We start from the raw sequence: 21,943 nt of genomic DNA, 5'->3' as shown, positions 1-21,943 counted from the left end.
GGAAAGGGAAGAGGGGGGTGGAATGAGGCTAGAGAAGTCTTGAGACTTATCTGTAAGATCTGAATTTTAAAAATAAAATAACAAAATTATATATTCATATAGTGTTTGTCTAATTTTCCAGTATAGGCGAATACGCCTAAATGCCAACCGTGGTTAATGCTGAGTGCTGGGAACGTGGGTGGCTGTCACTTTGCTCACTTTCACTGTTCTGTATTTAAAAACAATTTCTGAAAGGAAGAGCGAACATATGAAAATGAATGAAGAGTGTGTTTTTGTTTTTTCTAGAAGAACCTGGCCATCGGTGGAAAGGGGGAGAGGCAAGATCAGGTTTCACCGGAGCCCAGGTCAGACCCTTTCCACTTTCCCAGAATCGTCCTCTTTCCTGTCTATACAGTCACGTATGTTTTGGATTCGTTACATTTTAGGCCGGATCCAGGGAAGGTAATGGGTATGAGCCAGAGAGGCAGAAAAGCAACGTGATCCCCCTCTACTCATCCTTCATCTTAGAGCGCTGGTGACAGGCCCCAGAGGTCAATTTTATAAACGATTCCTGTTTAAAGCCCAGGAAGACTCAGCCACGGGATTGAGAAATATGCCCAGATATGGTGTAGACTGTTCAATCTTTCTAAAGGGCGATTGGGCTGTGCTCATCCACAGTGTCTACATATCATGTTCTTTGACCTTGCAATTCCCCTTCTTGGAATCAATCTGAGAAAATAATCAGACACACACACAAAAGTTAATGGACAAAAAAAAAAAAAAAAAAAAAAAAGAGCATCAGAGCCTTAGTTTTATCAGGGAAGAAAGGCAACAACTTGAATGTCTCCAAAAAGCTAAAGAAAGGAATTTCCAGAATAAATAAAAAGGCTGCAGATTATTATGTAGCCTAAAAATTATGTTTTCAAAACACAGTTGGGGTCAGCGGGGAGAAAAAAGATATAATGCAGAATATTTTCAGAGAAAGAGAAAGCTAGAAGAATACATAGACCAAAATATTATCAGTAACTATCCCTGATTGGGGGGGAATATAGGTAAATTTCTTTTTCTTGTCACTTTCTTATACTTTCCAACTGTTCACGAAAAGCACTTTTTAAATTTCATAATCCTAAGAAATACTATTTTTCAAAATAAATGGAGGGGCTCCTGGGTGGCTCAGTGGGTTAAGTCTCTGCCTTCAGCTCGGGTCGTGATCTCGGGGTCCTGGAATCAAGCTCTGCATTGGGCTCTCTGCCCAGCAGGAAGCCTGCTTCCCTTCCTCTCTCTCTGCCTGCCTCTGCCTAGTTGTGATCTCTGTCTGTCAAATAAATAAACAAAATCTTTAAAAAAAAATAAATGGAGTCTGTGATCATAAAGATTTTTGGTATAATAAAATGGATACTATGTACAATTAGGAGATCATTAAAGCCATAGATATCCAGCATCTAAAAATTGCTTTAAGTGAGTGAATGTTCCATATAACTAGATTATCCCTTCAACATGAGCATTTTAAAACCTTTCTAATTTCTGTACTTACCGTTCTAACATACACACGTATCTGCCACCGTGAGCAAACACTGACCTTTTGTGATGCATACAAGGACATCTTGGAAGATAATGATTATGCTTTATGTCTTTATACAAAGCACCCCAACTAATGTATGCTGTTAATTATAAAAATGAAAAGATTGTGCTTGGGCGCCTGGGTGGCTCAGTTGTTAAGCATCTGCCTTCAGCTCAGGTCATGATCCCAAGGTCCTGGGATCGAGCCCCCGTTGAGTTCCCTGCTCTGCGGAAAGCCTGCTTCTCCCTCTCCCACTCCCCCTGCTGTGTTCCCTCTCTTGCTATGTCTTTCTCTATCAAATAAACAAAATCTTAAAAAAAAAAAAAGAAAAGTGGCCATACAAGGTTTAAAAGAGTATGTGACCACCAAGCCAACACTACAAGAAATATTAAGGAAGGTTCTATAAAAGAACCCAAGAGTGACATAGAACAGAAATTTACAGAGACAATCTATAGAAACAGGAACTTCACAGGCAATATGATGTCAATAGAAACTTATCTTTCAATAATCACTCTCAATATGAAAGGCCTAAGTGCTCCCCTAAAACGGCGCAAGGTTGCGGACTGGTTAAAACGGCGGGACCCATCCACATGCTGCCTACAAGAGACACATTTGGAACCTAAAGATACACACAGACCAAAAATGAAGGGATGGAGAAGCATCTTTCATGCCAACGGGCAAAAAAGAAACCTGGGGTAGCAATTCTCATATCAGACAAATTCGATTTTAAGCTAAAGACTGTAGTCAGAGATACAAAAGGACACTACATCATTCTTAAAGGGTATATCCACCATGAAGGTCTAACAATTATACATATTTATGCCCCCAACACGGGAGCAGGCAACCACACAAGCCAACTGTTACACAAAGTAAAGAGTCATGTTGATATGAATACATTAATTGTAAGGGATCTTAACACACAACTCTCAGATCATCTAAGCAGAAAATCAACAAACAAACAAGAGCTTTGAATAACACACTGGACCAGATGTACCTTGTAGATACAGAACATCCCACCCTAAAACAACAGAATACTCATTCTTCTTGAGTGCACATGGAACCTTCTCCAGAACAGACCACATACTGGGTCACAAATCAGGGCTCAACTGATACCAAAAGACTGAGATTATTCCCTGCATATTCCCAGACCACAATGCTGTGAGTCTGGAACTCAACCATTATGAAAAAGTTTGGAAGGAATTCAAACACTTGGAAGCTAAAGACCATACTGCTCATGAATGTTTAGATCAACCAGGAAATCAAAGGAGAACTTAAACAATTCATGGAAACCAATGAGAATGAAGACACTTCGGTCTAAAATTTATGGGATTTGGCAAAGGCCATCCTAAGGCAGACATACATAGCCACCCAAGCCTCACTCAAAAAAAAAAAAAAAAAAAGAAAAGAAAAAAGAAAAATCCTGAATATAACAACTCCCTTTACACCTTAAAGAACTGGAAAATCAACACTAAATTAAGTCAACCCCATGCACAAGAAGGGAAATAAAGATTAGAACAGAGATCAATGAGTTAGAAACTAGAACTAAAGTTGAACGCCTCAACGAAACTAGAAACTGGTTCTTTAAAGAATCAATAAGATTGATAAACCACTGGCCAAACTAAGAGAGGACCCAATTAATAAAATTATGAATGAAAAAAGAGAGAGATTATGACTAATACTATGGAAATAGAAGTAATCATCAGAAATTATTATCAACAGTTTTATGCTGATAAGTTAAGCAACCTAGAAGGAATGGATGCATTCCTGGAAATCTAAAAACTTCCAAGACTGAAACAGGAAGAAACTGAAAACCTGAATAGACTGATATCTAGTAACGAGATTGAAGCAGTGATCAAAAACCTCCCCCAAAACCAGAGTCCAGGACCTGACAGATTCCCTGGGGAATTCTACCAAACACTCAAAGAAGAAATAATACCTACTCTCCTGAAGCTGTTTCAAAAAACAGAAGGAAAACTTCCAGACTCTTTCTATGAAGCCAGCATTGCCTTGATCCCAAACCAGGTAAAGACCCCACTAAAAAGGAGAATTTCAGACCAATATCCCTGATGAATATGGACGCCAAGATTCTCAACAAGATCCTAGCTAATAGGATCCAACAGTACATTGAAAAGATTATCCATCATGACCAGGTGGGATTCATCCATGGGATGCAAGGGTGTTTCAACATTCGCAAATCAATGAGATAGAACAAATCAATAAGAGAGGAGAGAAGAGCCACATGGTCCTCTCAATTGATGCGGAAAAAGCATTTGACAAAATGCAGCATCTGTTCCTGATTAAAACTCTTCAGAGTGTAGGTATAGAGGGAACATTCCTTAACTTCATAAAATCCATCTATGAAAAACCCACAGAGAATATCATCCTCAATGGGGAAAAGCAGACAGCCTTCCCTTTGAGATCAAGAACAAGACAAGGATGCCCACTCTTGGCACTGTTGTTCAACATAGTATTAGAAGTCCTAGCAACAGCAATCACACAACAAAGAGAAATAAAAGTTTTCAGACTGGCAAAGAAGAAGTCAAACTCTCTCTCTTCACAAATGACATGATACTTTATATGGAAAACCCAAATGACTCCACCCCCAAACTACTAGAACTCACACAGCAATTCAGTAATGTGGCAGGATACAAAATCAATGCACAGAAATCAGTTGCTTTCTCGTACACTAACAATGAAAATACAGAAGGGGAAATTAGAGAATCAATTCCATTTACTATAGCACCAAGAACCATAAGATACCTGGGAATAAACCTAACCAAGGAGGTAAGGGATCTGTACTCCAGGAACTACAGAACACTCAGGAAAGAAATTGAAAAAGACACAAAAACCTGGAAAAATATTCCATGCTCATGGATCAGAAGAATGCACATTGTTAAAATGTCTGTGCTGCCCAGAGTAATCTATACTTTCAATGCCATCCCAATCAAAATTCCACTGGCATTTTTCAAAGTGCTAGAACAAACCATCCTAAAATTTGTATGGAACCAGAAATGACCCCGAATTGCTAAGGAAATACTGAAAAAGAAAAACAAAGCTGGAGGCATCATGTTGCCTGACTTCAAGCTTTCCTACAAAGCTGTGATCACAGGGGTATAGCTCAGTGGTAGAGCATTTGACTGCAAAGCTGTGATCACCAAGAAAGCATGGTACTGGCACAAAAACAGACACATAGACCGGTGGAACAGAGTAGAGAGCCCAGAGATGGACCCTCAACTCTATGGTCAAATTATCTTCGACAAAGCAGGAAAAAATATATGGTGGGAAAAAGGCAGTCTCTTCAATAAATGGTGCTCGGAAAATTGGACAGCTATGTGTAGAAGAATGAAACTTGACCATTCTCTTACACCATACACAAAGATAAACTCAAAATGGATAAAAGACCTCAACATGAGGCAGGAATCTATCAAAATCCTAGAGGAGAACGTAGGCAGTAACCTCTCTAATATCAACCACAGCAACTTCTTTCAAGATATGTCCCCAAAGGCAAAGGAAACAAAAGAGAAAATGAACTTTTGGGACTTCACCAAGATCAAAAGCTTCTGCACAGCAAAGGAAACAGTCAACAAAATAAAGAGGCAACCCACGGAATGGGAGAAGATATTCCCAAATGACACTACAGACAAAGGACTGATCTCCAAGATCTATAAAGAAGATTGAGTTTCAGGAGAAACTCAACACCCAGAACACAGATAATCACATAAAAAAAAAAAAATGGGCAGAAGACATGAAAAGACACTTCTCCAATGAAGACATACAAACGGCTAACAGACACATGAAAAAATGTTCATCATTATCAGCCATCAGGGAGGTTCAAACTGAACCCACATTGAGATACCACCTTACACCAACTAGAATGGCCAAAATTAACAAGACAGGAAACAACGTGTGTTGGAGAAGATGTGGAGAAAGGGGAACCCAATTACACTGTTGGTGGGAATGCAGTTGGTACAGCCACACTGGAAAACAGTGTGGAGATTCCTTAAGAAACTAAAAATAGAGCTTCCCTATGACCCTACAATTGCACTACTGGGTATATACCCCAAAGATACAGATGTAGTGAAAAGAAGGGCCATCGGTACCCCAATGTTCACAGCAGCAATGGCCACAGTCACCAAACTGTGCAAAGAGCCAAGATGCCCTTCAAAAGACTAATGGATAAAGAAGATATGGTCCATATATACAATGGAGCATTATGCCTCCATCAGAAAGGATGAATACCCAACTTTTGTAGCAACATGGACAGGACTGGAGGAGATGATGCTGAGTGAAAAAAGTCAAGCAGAGAGAGTCAGTTATCATATGGTTTTACTTACTTGTGGAGCATAAGGAATAACACGGAGGACATTGGGAGATGGAGAGAAGTGAGTTGGGGGAAATCAGAGGGGGAGACGAACCAGAGAGACTGTGGACTCTGAGAAACAAACTGAGGGTTTTGAGGAGGGGTGTTGGGAAAGCCTGGTGGTGGGTATTATGGAGGGCACGTATTGCATGGAACACTGGGTGTGGTGCATAAACAATGAATCTTGGAACACTGAAAAAATAAAGTCAAATTTTTAAAAAGTGGCCATAAATACATACATAAATAAATAAAGCTAAATATCAGTAAAGTGCACACGTTTTAGTATGGAGAATTTGTTACACTTACTTTTCCTTCTCGAGACCCTGCTTTGTTCTCAAAAACCATAGCAAAGCTACCAGGGGAGGTTTCCAGACAAGATGCAAGGTCATCGTGATCTCCTAAGGGACTGACCAAGAAAGGGAGTCAAAGGTTGAATTCAGGGCAAGCTACTCAAAACCCCAAATCGGGTGGCCTCCCACATAGGCCTTTTAAGAGTTCTAGAAACTCCAGTGACCCGTTCACATCACAGTGGGGGTATCCCTTGCTTGCTCTTCTGAGGGTGGTTGGTGAACTAGCAGCATCGCATCCCACCCAGGGGCTTGAGAGACCTCTGAGAAGATGACGCTGAGGCGCCTCCCAACCCAGCATGCCCCCCCACCTCCCCCCACCGCCACTGACCTACTGGAGCAGAGTCTGCATTTCCACAAGACCTGCAGGTGAATGACAAGAAAGTTTGGGAAGCATTGGTTTCGAACACACTTAAATTTATTCACCTCTCCCACCTACCATACTCTTTTTTTCTTTTATAAGATTTTATTTATTTATTTGACAGACAGATCACAAGTAGTCAGAGAGGCAGGCAGAGAGAGAGGGAGAAGCGGGCTCCCCGTTGAGCAAAGAGCCCGATGCGGGGCTCGATCCCAGGACACTGAGATCCCAGGACCCTGAGATCATGACCTGAGCCGAAGGCAGAGGCTTTAACCCACTGAGCCACCCCGGTGCCCTACTTTTTTTTTTTTTTTCTGATTTGAAAATTATGAATCCCTCTAGGAGCAACAAATACTTCCAGATTGCTGCTTCTTCCCTTGTCTACAATAAGAGGTTAGACATTGGGATTGGAGGTTGGTGGGACAGGGACACAAAACCAACAACCGTACATCAGGAACCGGTCATGAATTAAGGGCTCAGTGAATATTGTTGTCGTTCTGATGTCTTAAAAGTATTTTTAGTCTTTGGCATTTAATAAAGTTTTCTTGATGTTATGACAATCGGTGATAATATGAGAAATATATATGATCTCTGATATACAGAGATATATAAAAATGATATATGGAGATTTATATGATATATAGGATATAATATGTAGTATGATACATATGATATGTAGAGATACATGATATATATATATATATATATAGCACTATTATCATAAAATAGAAGCATCATCATATTTTCAAATCTCTTAATTAAAACTCACTTGTATCCCCACTAACTAAAAAGTATATAATCACTTACTCCTCACAATCCCAGTGCAGCTCTTTCTGCCCATGGGTCCTGTCCAAGTCCTGTAATAAAAGCCCCTTGTAAATGGTTTTGGAAACCAAGGTTAAAGAGAAAGCACCTACTTGACTCACCACATTTTTCATTTTCATTTAATTTTTTGCCTTCCTCCTACAGAATGATCGAGAGCCTTAGAAGGCATAGCGCAGGACGCTAGGATGCGAAGATGAGTCTTTGTCCCCATAGTCAGTTTGATTTAAAAAATAGCTGGTTAAAAAAAAATAAGATAGGTACCCATTAGTTAAGTGTAGAAAAGGCTAAGTCGTCTTGGAATTTACCAATTAAGCTACTTTGGGTGTCAGAGACAGACTCTGGATAACTTAAGCAAAAAAAAAAAAAAAAGTTTATTGGATGGATATTGGGCATGTTTATTATTCGGGATACTCAAGGTCAAGGTGCTGTAAGAAGCATCCCCCACGTGTTACTTGGAAGGCATGCCGCACATCCCATGTGAGTCCACAGAGGCTCTGCTCTACACTCGCTCGGGGACTCAGACGAACAGAGGCCCCCAACTTTGTAGTCACATCACCCAAACATGAAGCCTCAGGGACAGGGCAGGGGTGTCTAGAGCCTGGAGCCTGGCTCAGGGGCTTTTTACTGCCTCAGCCTGAAAGTGACATGTGTCATTTCTACCTATTGCCATCAGTCAGAATGAGTCACATGGCCTGCCTCACGGCAGGGAGCTGGGAAACTTATGGGGACAAATGGAATAACCAGTGAGCTCAGTGTCTGTGGTACAGGGAGGTGCCCACTCCAAGGAAAAGCGGAAGCCTCCCCTCTTGAGGGGAACTGGGTTCTGAGCACCTGGGCAGGCCTGGCCAGAAGGAGATGTGGTCCCGCCGGCACGTCATTTGCAGATCTTTCTGTCTCATCTCAGGATCTGCCCTGGAAGGTGGGAGCCGCTCGCTGGTTCCAGCTGGGTTTTATGTTCCACCCAGGACAGAGGGAAGGGGACAAGCTGATCGTCGATTCCACCAAAAAGGAGGGGTCACGCGTCCCAACAAAATGGTGAGCTGTTACGGCCAAAGGGAGATGAATGAAGCCAGGTCAGCCTACCCAACTACGCGGGCTCGGTGTAATGGCGGTTTAATGGGAGAGGTGGCATTCAAGATGAATCTTGGAGGAGGGGGATGTGTTGGATGCAGAGGAAAGATAACCCAGGCCGAGGGCAATAGAAGCGGAGTGTGGACCCAGGAGAGTGGCAGTCATCCGCAAGAAAGAAAAATGAGCATGATCCAGAAACGTGGCTGTCAGTTACATTTTCAGCACAATGGCCCTGGCTTGTCTTTGCTCCATTTGGACACAAGTGGGTGGGGACTGCTTGGAATGGTTCAACTTCCATCATGACTTTGAGGTCGTGGTCTTCTGTGTTGGCTGCAATTCTCTGCTCTCCTCCACATAACCTCCCCTGTGGTTAGCTGACACTGCCTCAAAGCGTGATGGTCTCAGGATAGGTGGGTTGCTTCTTGGGGAAACTGAAGGCACAAAGGTGGAGCCTGCTGGGTGGTCTTGGTATAGATTGGCAGAACACCAGATCGTCTTCTAGGATCTAGGAGTTAAGCTATTTCATGGGACCGGTGTAGATTCAGGGAAGGGGATGCACCAGATCGTGACTGCTGGGAGACTGGGCATCCTTGGGGCCATGTCTGGAGACCAGCTGCCAAGGAGGATGTCGCTGGGCTTGGGCATCCCACCCCCAAGCTCCAGCATGAGGTATGCAGTGGGAAGTGAGTAGTGTTGGTGGAAAGAGAAGTTGGCCGCTGGGTCGTAGAGTCTAAAGAGTTTATGCCAACCCAGAGAGCTTGAACTTCTAAAACATAAATGAAAATGATGACAGCTGGGGAGGGTCATGGAGGTCCTTCTCTTCATGCTGAGCCTTTTTCCATATTTGCCCTTTTTGTCTTATTGGCCAGGATGGGGTCACATTGCCACCCCTTGGTGCAAACGAGTCTGGGAAAGTGAGACTCTTCGGGGGGGAAAGGGATTGCTGTTGATTTATCCTCCAGATGTGGGCCATTGCAGGTTGAATGAAGTGGGAAGGAGAAGGGGTACAATGGTACTGGGGGTAGGAGGATACACGGAGGTAGCCACCAGCAATGGAAAGCAGGGAAGGGTGTCCCTTTAGGTCACGCAAGAGGGAGTTAAGGCTGGGGTAGAGGCAACAGAAAGAGGAAAACAGGCAGGATGTGAACATGGATACACCGGTGGAGTGGACTGATTATGGCGGCTCGTGCTTAACTTTCATGAGAGAGAAGGGGAAAGAGAAAGAGAGACAGAGACAGAAAGAGGGAAGTCAAGATGCGAATGTGGTTTCCATCTTGCTTAACTGAATGGTGAGGCCATTGACCCAGGCCAAGAACATAGAGAAGAAGCAAAGTTGGAGAAAGATGAATTTGGTCTTAAAGATTTGGAGTTTGAGGGATCTGAGAGTTAGCTCGAGGCAAATGTCCAGAAGGCGTGGGCTATGAAGCACTGGGACATGGGAAGATGGTCAAGGTCAGATGGATAGATTGGGTGTTATCAGCCTAAAGTCACCCCTTATCTGTGGTTCTGGTTACTCTTGATCAAACTTGGTCCAGAAGCAATCTTTCTGTTGTCATCAGAAGGTCAACAGTCACTTCATGCTGCGTCACTGTGCCTAGTCATTCCCCTCCCTTTGTCTCATCATGTAGAGATGTTATCATCTCACATCCTCACAAGAAGGATAGGATAATAAGTATAGGATGAGATATTTTGAGAGAGAGAGAGAGAGAGAGAGACCACAATAACCTATCTTTTATTACAGTACATCATTACAATTTTTCTATTTTATTAGCACTTATACTATTAACCTTTTACTGTACCTAATTTATAAACTAAACTTTATCACAGGCATGTATGTATTGGAAAAAACGTGGTATGTGTAAGGTTTGATACTGGAGTTTCAGGCATCCAATAAGTATCTTAGGACACACCCTTCCCCCCTCAGATAAGGGGAGGACTACTGTAGTCAAAACCATGCTACAGGGGCGCCTGGGTGGCTCAGTGGATTAAGCCGCTGCCTTCGGCTCAGGTCATGATCTCAGTGTCCTGGGATCGAGCCCCGCATCGGGCTCTTTGCTCAGCGGGAGCCTGCTTCTCTCTCTCTCTCTGCCTGACTCTCCGCCTACTTGTGATTTCTCTCTCTGTCAAATAAATAAATAAAATCTTTAAAAAAAAAAAAAAAAACCATGCTACAAAATGATGTCTCTGCTTCTGCAAGGTCCAGAAGAATGTATATCCAAGTACTCATAGAGGCTCCTTCTGGGAAAAGGGATGGGCAGAAGAGGGGGTGTTTCCGGAGAAAATGTTCATGGACATTGTATACTTCCGCATTGCTGAAGCTTTGATACTGGGCGCACATCCGATGAGGGGGAAGTACAGTTAGAAACGAGCTGAACAAGAAAGGTTGTGGGGAACGCTTCCATCTAGAGGAGCATGAGAAAGAAGACGGGGGGGGCGCGGTGTTTAGAGACTTAGAGGATAGGGATGAAGGCTGGGAGAAGAATGAGTGGATGCAGAGGAGACAGAAGGAGAGCCTGAGAAAGACGGGCTTTGTGTTTCGTGAAACCTCCTTGCCGCCCCTAGACAGTATGGGCGGTGTGCAGACGAGATATGGTCATACACGTGCGATGGGGTTTGGGGCAGGCTGCCGCCACTTTGGCCTATTATTTTGAATTGAAGCTATTTAAGAAACACCAGTGCTAGAAGGACACTCCCCTGAGATGGGGAACTCGGGGCCAGAGAAGGTTGTAGAAACAACTTCTTCATTAATTTCATTAACTTGCTTACCTCCAAACCCAAAGTGCTTTGTGTCGTCAAATGCATCGTGTCTTTGTCTAAAAAAGTATAAAAAGCTGCCTGCTCTGGTCGCTTCTAGGAATCTCAGAGTTTTAGGAGCCCCTATGCGTATGAAGTTAAGGTTGTCTTTCTCCTGTTCATCTGTCTTATTTCAGTTTAATTATTAGGCCTGGCTGAAGACCCTGGAGGCCAAGAAGGGAAAAGATTTTCCTCCCCTACGTAGAGAAATGTGAGCCCCTATGAGAACACGGGAGCTCGAGAGAGCAGAGAAATGGTATTTCTCAGGTATCTATCCTTAAAAGACCGGCCATGCCCTTCAAATGTCTCATCCACCACCTCTCTCTTTTTAGCTTGTCTTTGACCCACCACCCCACCTGAGATGTAAATGAGCCTGAACAAGGTGCACGCCATTTATCCTTGCAACATCCTGCATGACCATGGGACCGGTAGTCGTTGTGGTAAAAATAGGCTGTGCATTCGTCTTTCCCACGAAATTTTGTCTAGCCACAGAATTAACCAGAAACAAGAGAAGCGTAACCCCTGCCCCTCCTCTTCTCAGCAACAGAGAGACAGAGGCTTTGATACAACAGAATGAATAACGTACCACAACTAAGTTAGAAAGACCACTGAGAAAGGTTAGCAGGGGAGTGCTGCTTTGCCAGCCCACAGCTTTTGGGTGGACCCGATGTTCTAACTGAGATTACAGGATGCCCCAGATTAAATGAACAAGACGATGTGATAAGACTGAGCAAACACCAAGTCAGAGGAATTTGGATTATTCACTTGTGAGTGATTCTACTCCCCCTCTCTTTGGTATTTTTATTTGCTGTGTATTTACTGGTTTTCCTATGAACACAGTGCAGAACTACCCATGAGGCCAACACACACATGAGTGGGCCAAGAAGCATTACCCATCTATGACCTCAGCTGGCAGCCAGCTCTCGTGCTAATGTGAACCCGAGTGGGCGTGGGGGCTGGACAGTAGGAGGTGCTCATCAAAACCCCACTTACCCAGGCCTCCAGAAGTCCAGGATTTCCACCCTGGTGTTGCTGCTTTCTTTCAATAGTCACGCAGCATACATTTCTGTAATAATATATGCAATGGGAGAGTTTCAGTGGCTCAAACCAACAAAAAGTGGCTTTCATAGTAAGGACATTTCAGATCGAATCTGACCGTGTTCTAAGGTAGGAGGTTCCATGGTTGGGGCAGCAACTCAACAATGACATAAATATCCCTGACTCTTCCATCTTTCCACTTTGACATCTTCCACATACTGACTTTTCTAGTGAGCTCTGCCCTCCTGTCACGAAATGGCTGCCACAGCTCCATGCATCGCCTCTCTCCATGTCAAGGTCCAACATCTCTTTACATTTTCCTGTCTTTATCAGAGGGGGAGCTCTTTCCCAAAAGCCTCTGGCACACTCCCATTCTAGTTCTGTTGCCCAAGATTGGGTCACATACTCATGCCCAGCTGGTAAGCAAGGCTAGGAGATGAGCACTTTATATTTTCGGCTTCTGTCGTGGGAGAAAAGAGCTGGGAATGACTGTTAGGTAGGCAACCAAACAACCACTGCAATTAACAATAATGAGAATAAAAAGTGTTATAGCAGCTAAAATCAATTGAGTCATTGATACATGTCAGGCACTGCTTTTAGGGATCAACATGCATTACTTGGGTTCATCCCAACCACACTACCATGAGATTGTGTTATTGCTGTCCCCATTTTATAGGCAGAAAAACTGAGGCTCAGAGAGGTTAGAAAACTTGCCATTGTCACAATCGGAAAGCCTACACTTGGCTTTGGAGAGCAAGGTCACCTCTCTTTGGAGAGCAAGGTCAATGAGATAGTACTTGATCTCCAAAGACTCATAGTTCAGCAGAAGGTCCAGGCGGGAAAATAAATCACTGTAATGTAGTGAGGTAAGTGCTAATCCATGTGTAACAGGGTGTGAGTTAGCAAGAAACTGTCTGGCATCAGCATCCCAAGCAGACCACACTTTGTTTCTAATGAAATCTCCCAGAAAGGAAGGGAACAGACATGCTGGTGTGTGTGTATGGGGGCGGGTGGGGGGGAGAGAGGTGCAGTGTAGTTGGGCAGAAGCAAGGAGCCAAACCCCGGGGAAGGAGGCGGAGGCATTTGGGGGTTGCGCGACAATGCGACAGTGTTGTTCCGCCTTGTGGTGGGAGGTGACAGGACCCCAGTGGGACTGCATGGTGTGACGAGGGGGTGCCCAAGCAGGGGAGGAGCAGTGAGGACACCCAACCTCCTGCTGGGGGCAGGCAGAATCAGACAGTAGCCACTCAATGGCGCGTTTTGCAGCTCAGAACCCAGAGGACTTTATGTAAGCATTTGTCCTATGTATGATGCCTCCACCATCATGTCACCCTGGAAGCAGGGAGAGACTTCAGTAACCACTGAAAGTCATTTATTATTATACTCTGAGTATGAGGGCTTGGCATCAGGCTTAGTTTTATTGGGAACAACAAATTCCTATGGTTTTGTACATCCAGAGAGGAAGCCAGCCTGATGTTACAGCTGCGTGCACAGATGGGTAGAAATGCAGAAAAAGGAATCACAGCCACTGTCATAAAGAGAAAGGACCCAGGTAAGTCTCCAGAGATAAGGGGCAGCTTAAGTAGGGTCTTGAAGGATGAATAGGAGTTCACCAAGGGGACAAGCGAGGGAAAGGGTCTATGCAAAGGCAAAGAAGTATGAAAGACTTGCTCCCTCTCAAAACTGTCAGAATTCTGAGCATTGGGTAAATAGGCACAGATGTCAGGAAGAGGGGTCAGTAAAGAAGACACAGGGGTATCATCTGAGCTTCAAGACCACAGGTAGGTGAAACTCTTAAAATGAGTCTGAATGAGAGGTTTCCAAACTTGCATTTTCAAGTAGAGACTGTTTTCTTATTCGTGAACCCCTTTACAGAAGTTGAAATTAAATGTAACTGCGATACATACATCAAATATAATAGGGATACATCTTTCCCTGACTGCGATTGTCTTAAATGCGGGAAGTATGGTTTTACTAATAAATTAAATTAAGCCTGCCCCTGTGTGCCCAATGATGGGCTGGTGAGAACGTTACCCTCTGTCGTAACCTGAGAACCCTCCTTCATCCAGAGTCACGTGAAAATCCAAGATCTGATACAGTCCAGATGGTTGAGGAAGGTTTTGATTTCCATGCACACAGGTGATGACTTTCAGAATGCCAACTGCCCTCTGCTGTCACCACGATGTTGGCCCCCTGATGCAGGACACAGGATTCTTTTCCCTGCTCCCACTTCCCTGGGACACCAGACAGCCATTTCCCTCTGAGCGGGGCACGAACCACAGTGACTCCCCAGGACCTCTAACTACTCCCGGTCCTAGAGTGGGGAGTCGGCCCAGCTCAGTCCACATCTGGGGACCTCAATCTCCCCAAGGCTCTCTCAGTTTCAAGTTCAAGGGCCTTAACCTAAAGCAGTGTTCTCTGAACTAAAGGTCAGGGTCCATCAGTGGTTTTTAAAATCAATGCTGTGGACCTGTAATGCTTTAAGTATTATATTTATTATTATTTAAACCTTGAAGGGTGAGATGAGTCATTTTTTATAAAATTTAATCGATTGTTAGCTTGTTTTGGTCATGCCTATATTTATTTATTTTTATCAACCCCCTAACATCTTTTCGATGTTTTTTTTGCCAGGCATCTGGTTAGGAACATGTTCAAACACACCAAAGGGTTGTAAAAAATTGTATGATGAGTACCCATATTCCCACCATCCAGATTAACATATAATTTATTATTAGTATATTAATTTTAATTAATAAATTAATTAATTAGTAGTGATTTAATTAATTTATTATTATTATTATATATACTATACAATAATTATGAGTTTAATATAGTTCATATATATTTTTAATTTTTTAAGATTAAGGTGTAATTTATATACAGTGAGAATCACCTATTTTAGAACACACGTCTATGAATTTGGACAAACACAGTCAAGTAGCCACCACGCCAGTCACGATACAAAATGGTGCCTTTAACCCAAAAAATTCTCTCCTGCCTATTTCCAGTGACCCTTCTTCCCACCCCTGGCCCCGGCAACCACTGGTCTATTTTCTCTCCCTAGAGCTTATCATAGAAAGAGAGTCACACAGCATGTAGTATCTTGAGTCTGACTTCTTTCAAAACACATAGCACATTGGAGATTTTTCCATAGTGTTGTGTGTATTTGAGGACCGTTCCTTTTTACTGCCAAGACACCACATGATGCGCCAGGCTTTGTTTATCCGTTCGTCACCAGCTGGGGTCCATTTGGGTTGTCTCTGTTTTTTGGGCAATTACAAATAGAGTCACTGTGCAGCAACATTTGCAGAAAGGTTTTCCTAGAAGTGTGTTTCATTTCTCTGGAGTAAATACCCAGGAGTAGGACAGCAGGGCGTACGGTAAAATATGTTTTACTTTGTAAGAAACTGTCAAGCTATTTTCCAAATGACCGTATCATGTGGCACTCCCTCCAGCAACACATGAGAGTTCCAGCTGTTTGGCGTCTCCCAATCGCTTGGTGTTGTCAATGCACTGAAAAAACTTGAGTCGTTCTAATGTGTGATGAGGTTTTAATTTGTAATTCCCAGATGACGAGTGATGGTGAACATCTTTTCATCTGCTCACTTGCCACATGTCTATATTTATTGGGGAGATGCCTGTTCAAATCTTTTTCCCATTTAAAAAAGTTGAGTCGTTTTTTTAATTGAGTTTTGAGAGTTCTTTATATATTATGGATACACGTCCTTTATTAGATATATAATTTATAACTATTTTCTCACATTCTGTGGCTTATCTTTTTAAGTGTCTTGGTAGTGTCTTTTGAGGAGCAGAAGTGTTTAATTTGGGTGAAGCGCAATTTATCAAATTTTTCATTTATATCTACCTAAACATTTTTAAATAGATTTATTGAGATGCAATCCATAAATCATACTGTGCTCACAGGACCTGGGTGTCTCAGTCAGGTAAGTGTCCATTTCTCGGTTCTGGCTCTGGTCGTGATCTTGGGACTCTGAGACTGAGCCCCGCCTGCATGGGGCTCTGCACTCAGGGGAGAGTCTACTTGAGATTCTCTCTCTCCCTCTGCCCCTCCCCCCATGCCCTTATATATATGCTCTCTCATATAAATACATCAATCTTTTATTTTTAAGATTTTATTTATTTATTTGACAGAGATCACAAGTAGGCAGAGAGGCAGGCAGAGAGAGAGAGGAAGGGAAGCAGGCTCCCCATTGAGCAGAGAACCGGATGTGGGGCTCGATCCCAGGACCCTGGGATCATGACCTGAGCTGAAGGCAGAGGCTTTAACCCACTGAGCCACCCAGGCGCCCCTAAATACATCAGTCTTAAAAAAATGAAAATAAATCACACAATGCACTCATTATAAAAATGTACAATTGCTTTAGTGTACTCACAGATTGGTGCACCTTTTGCCACAATCAATTTTAGAGCCTCTCATCCTCTCAGAGAAACCCTGCACCCCTCAACCCTCAATGTCCTACCCTGTGCTTCCCACCTCCAGCCCTGGGTCACCCTAGTCTGCTTTCTGTCTCTACGGACTTGCCTACTGCGGACATTTTGTGTAAATAGAACATGCAACTTGTGAGCCTCTGCAAATGGCTGCTTTCATTTAGCATCGTGTTTTCCAGATTCATGGAGGGTACCAACACACCATTCCTTTTTATTCCCAAATAATCCTCTCTTGTGTGGATATGCCACATTTTACCTATCCAGTGACAGCTGATGAACATCTGGGTCATTTCCACCCTCTGGCTTTTACACATAAGGCTTCTGTGAACATTTGTGTACACGTTTTTATATGGACACAATTTTTTTAAAGATTTTTTAAAGACTTTATTTATTTATTTGTCAGAGAGCTAGAGAGAGTACAGGCAGGCAGAGTGGCAGGCAGAGGCAGAGGGAGAAGCGGGCTCCCCACGGAGCAAGGAGCCTGATGTGGGACTCGATGCCAGGACACTGGGATCATGACCTGAGCCGAAGGCAGCCGCTTGCTTAACCGACTGAGCCACCCAGGCGTCCCCAGACACATGTTTTAATTTCTCTTGGGTTATATGCCCAGGAGTGACATTGCTGAATTGCAAACTGCCAGCCTGTTTTCCAAAGTGGCTACACCACTGTCCATCTCCACCAGCTGTATACAATTTCTCTACATCGTCATCAACACTTACAACTGTCCATCTGTTTGATAATTGCTTTCGGGGTAGCTACAAAACATGGTGGTTTTGATTTACATCTCCCCGATGATGTTGAGTGTTTTTTCATGTGCTTGTTGGCCACTTATACATCTTTTTTGGAGAATGGTGTGTTCAGATCCTTCACCATTTTAAAATCAGATCATCGGGACTGTTATTATTGAAGTGTAATTGTTGCTTACATAGCCTAGAGACAAGTCTCTCATCAGATGTATGATTGGCAAAAACGTTCTTTGATTCTGTAGATCATCTTTCTGCTTTCTTGATGGAATCCTCTAAGTGACAAAAGCTTTTCAATTTGAGGATGTCAGCTTGCCTTATTTTGTTCTTTTGTTGACTGTAGTTTCTTGTGTGTGTGTGTGTGTGTGTCATTGCTAAGAAACCATTGCCTAGTCCAAGGTCAGGAAGATTGATATCTATGCCTTCTCCTAAGAATTGTATAGTTTAGCTCCTGTATTTATGTCCCTGATCCATTTTGAAATCGTTTTTGTATATGACATGAGGTAGGGATCCAGCTTCATTCTTTTGTAGGTAGATACCCAGTTACTCCAGCATTGGGTATGAACAAGACTGGTCTTTCTTCATTGAGGTATCTTGACATGCCTTAGCACTCTTATTATATTTTCTTTATCACACGTCTGTCAAACTTTCCATTGCTCTAGCCATGGCGAAGTGGTGAGTTGCAGACACCACAATATTTCCTCCGAACACTTCAGCCTGCATCTCATTAGCTACAGTTCAATTTTTGTCAACGATCTTTTTTCTTTCTGATGTAAAATTTACACGCAACAAAGAGCACAAATCATCAGTGTGCCATTTGATGAGTTTTGGCAAATGCGTTCACCTGTGCAATGCAAATCCTTTATCAAGATCTAGAACATCAACCCCACCCGATAAAGTTCCCTCACATACATTTATTTTTATGTATTTGTTTTTGACAAACGCATGTGCCCATGTAACCACCACCCCTATCAAGATATAGAAAATTTCCATCTCATGCGAAAGTTCTTTCACTTCTTTGCAATTTATCCTGCCCCACCCGGTCCGCACCCTAGGCAGCCAGTGATGTCATTTATACCGCTCTGGATTAGTTTTGCCTCTTACAGAATTTTATAGGAATAAAATCATATGATGGGAATTGTTTTGTGATCAGCTTATTTCACCCCTGACCAACCTTTTAAAACAAATATCAGAATGAATGCCATGTTGCAGGGTGAAATATTGTTTTGCTGACCTTTGCTTCACGTGTGTGTGTGTGTGTCTATATGTGCGTGTGTATGATTGTGTGAGGCCAAAATAGGAAATGCATTTCTTACTGTGGTTTATAATCAAAAAAAGTTTAAAGCTACTGTTCTGGATCAGAGCCTTGTTTCTCTTCTACTTGTCTTTGTTACTCTCCCTGCCCCCTCACCTTCCCTGATCTTATGGCAAGCACCCAGTGATTGGTCTCACCTTCCCTTGGGTCACTGTCCCCACCTCATCCCACTCACCCTCAAAGTGGAGAACTCCTATTCATCCACCAGATGCCCACATGGTTGGCCCCTCTCTAGAACATTTTCTCTGTTTGCATGGTTTCCTCTCAGAACTGGTATCACATTGTACCCTAATTATCTGGTGCCTCTGTCCTTCAGCTGACTACAAACTCCCTGGGATTCAGGGGCCACGTCTTTGCGGTCCTTAGCTCCTAGGATGTGATGACACATAACAGGTATCCATACATGTTCATTGAATGAATGAACGAACCTCAGGGTTAGGGGTGAAAGAATTTTAAATCAACCAGCCTGATTCTTTCCCAAGGATCTTCCCATTCCTGCTTATTTTATCGTGCTGTCCATCTCTGATTCCTCAACCATCGTGTTTTTATAACCTCGTTCAACCGCCCTGAGACCTTAGCCTTTTGGTCTTCCTCTCTCTACACACCCAAGGCTAATCCTTTCATCACTGTTACTTCCTCCCAGATGTACTGAAGCGACAACAGCCCTTTCCAGGATGACGTCAAATCCTTATCTTTGTGGTCTCTGCCCCAACCCTCTCCCAACTTGCCCAAGTTATATTAACTCTGACTGGGGATGCGCATGGAGGTGTGTATGGTGTGTGTGCCCATGCATGCAGAGAAATGTTCACCGAAATGTCAGCAGGGGCTACTGATGAGATTTCAGGTGACTGTCACTTAAATTTTTAAAGTTTTTCTGTATAACCCCAACTTTCTAATTGCATCTATTACCACTGCTGTAGCAAATCTCCCCAAAGCCCTCAGAGCCCTGCAACAGAAGCATTTATTGCTCGCGTTGCGATGGTTGGCCAAGTAGCTATGCTGATCTTGGCCGGGCTCCTTCATGTCTGGGCATAGTGTGGATGCTCTAGACTGGCTTTGGCTTGGCATTTGAGCAACTCTGCTCCACATTATCTCTGACCCTGTGGGTGGTGTCCTCATGGCAATGGTGGAAATCCCAGTGAGTGCAATGATGGAAACCAATGTCAAGCTTCTGCCTCCCATCGCATCTGCTGATATCCCCATCAATTCATGCGGGAGAACTCAGAATCCAAGTTAGAGGCACCGATAAGTTACAAGGCAAAGAGTGTGGATACAGGGAGGGTTAAGGAGAAGCCATCGTTGCAATTTCCTACGACACACATTCTGTCTTTCTATTCAGAGGTAGTAAAACCGCTTTCAAGCAAGATGGCTGCCAGAGCTCCAGCCCTCACATCTTCCAAGCAGTACAGGTGAGACACCTATGGAAATGAAAGGACAGGTGGCTCTCTATTTCTGCAGCCCCAGAAGAATCTCAGCATCTCACTGGCTCCAGTGAGTCACATGCCCATCTCTTACCAAATCACTAAGGCTAAGGGAACACAGTGCTCTGACTGGTCACTTCTGAGTCACCTGCCCACTTCTGAGCCAGGTAGAGTCCATTCTACCTAACTGATATGGACTGGGATCCAGAGAGGGTGGCTGATTGGAAGAACATCAAAGATGCTACGAGAGGCAGCTGACTTGGGTTAGGTGGCCCCAGAAATCCCTCAGACAAGGACTGGAGCACAAGTCACATGTGAAGGGATCCAGAAAGCTCCAGGAGAGAGTGGCACAGTGAGGGCTGGGGGAAGGGACCAAGGGCAGGAGCGTTGATGAGGAGGTTAACGCTGGGGGACCGGAGCGCCATCTCTCTGGACCCTCTGGGAGACCGCAGAGCATGCCTTTAAGTTGTCCCTGCCACATGCCCTGAGAAGTAGGGTAACTAAGCAAGTTCCCAGCCAATTCCAATTCTGCTGTTGGCTGAGTCCCGCCCTGCGAGCGCTAACCCTCTGAGCCTTCTGCTCGCCCTCTGCACAGGCTAAGCCGTCTCCCGAGGCCAGAGCATGTCCTTGGGCAGTCGCTGGTGCTTGCAGTCAGAAGCTGGACTGGTAAGTGCTAGGAGATATGGGTGGGCGGTCAATACCATCTACTAGAGTGGGAAAAACAGGTTAGGACGTTAGCTCATTTTGGTCTGGGTCCTGCCCTCGAGGCAAGGAAGCATGTAGATACAGCCTCTGGATAGAATCCCAGAGGAAATATGGCGGAGGGGTTAAAGGCACAGGCTGTGGAGTAGAGGAGATACAAGGTGTGGCGAGCTATGTGACCTTGGGCAAGTTACTTAACCTCTCGGGGCCTCAATTTCTTCAACTCTAAAATGGGAAGACACAGGGTTGTCTGAAGACTGAGACAACTGATTACATGGCACGGGACACATGGTAGAGTTCTACGGAATGAGAGCTACAGGGCTGAGTCCAGTCTGGAGGAATGACATTTCCAGAAGTATCTCCAAGGGTCCTGAGACAAGAAGAAGGCACAAGAACGAACCCAGGGGGAAGTTGAGTTGAAGACATAGATGATGCTCAAGGACCAGAGGAGGATATCACCAAGACAAGAAGCACTGATTGTACCAGAGCCTGTGCGAAGACCCAAGAAGATGTCTGGAGCAAGGAGACCACGCCTTTAGGAAATGTGCTCTAGGAATGCAGCGCACACACTGGCTTGTCCCTTGTTTAAAGGATCTGATGCTCTACTGCCTTCTTCTTGTAAAACACCCAGAGGGCCAGAGCAGGGTGCCCCCCTGTTGACAGCTTTGCCGTGGTACATTCTTCCTCCTTCCACTGGAGTACCAAGATTTCCTTGCCACAGGCTGAGCACCCAGTCGAGCACTACAAGAGTTAAGATCAAAAATCCAACAGACCGGCTCGAGAAAATAACCAAAATGTAGGTGAGGTAAGATTTTGCTGGCTTCAGACATGGCTGGATCCAGGAGCTCAGACAGTGACATCGGGACCTAATTTCACTCTCTGTTTCTCCAACCCATGAGCGCCTTCTGTGGGTTTTTGTTTAGAGAAAGGACCTCTCCTGGTGTTTATAAGAGGGGACCCAACAGCAATGAAGGTGCA

General features: G+C 43.9%; 1 protein-coding gene across 2 annotated transcripts in view; it reads right to left on the bottom strand.

Annotated features, from left to right (window-relative positions):
* NSMCE1 (NSE1 homolog, SMC5-SMC6 complex component) overlaps nucleotides 1–21,943 on the bottom strand; it is a 72,317-nt gene that overhangs the window by 39,063 nt on the left and 11,311 nt on the right. For both annotated transcript variants that reach the window (XM_082714736.1, XM_082714737.1), the window contains exon 3: nucleotides 12,291–12,363. The gene's annotated coding sequence lies outside the window, so the exon portion shown is untranslated. The remainder of the gene's footprint in view (nucleotides 1–12,290; nucleotides 12,364–21,943) is intronic.

Source organism: Mustela nivalis (genome assembly GCF_964662115.1).
Source record: "Mustela nivalis genome assembly, chromosome: 19".
Taxonomy (NCBI): Eukaryota; Metazoa; Chordata; class Mammalia; order Carnivora; family Mustelidae; genus Mustela; species Mustela nivalis.
This window is presented reverse-complemented; position numbering and strand designations above follow the sequence as displayed.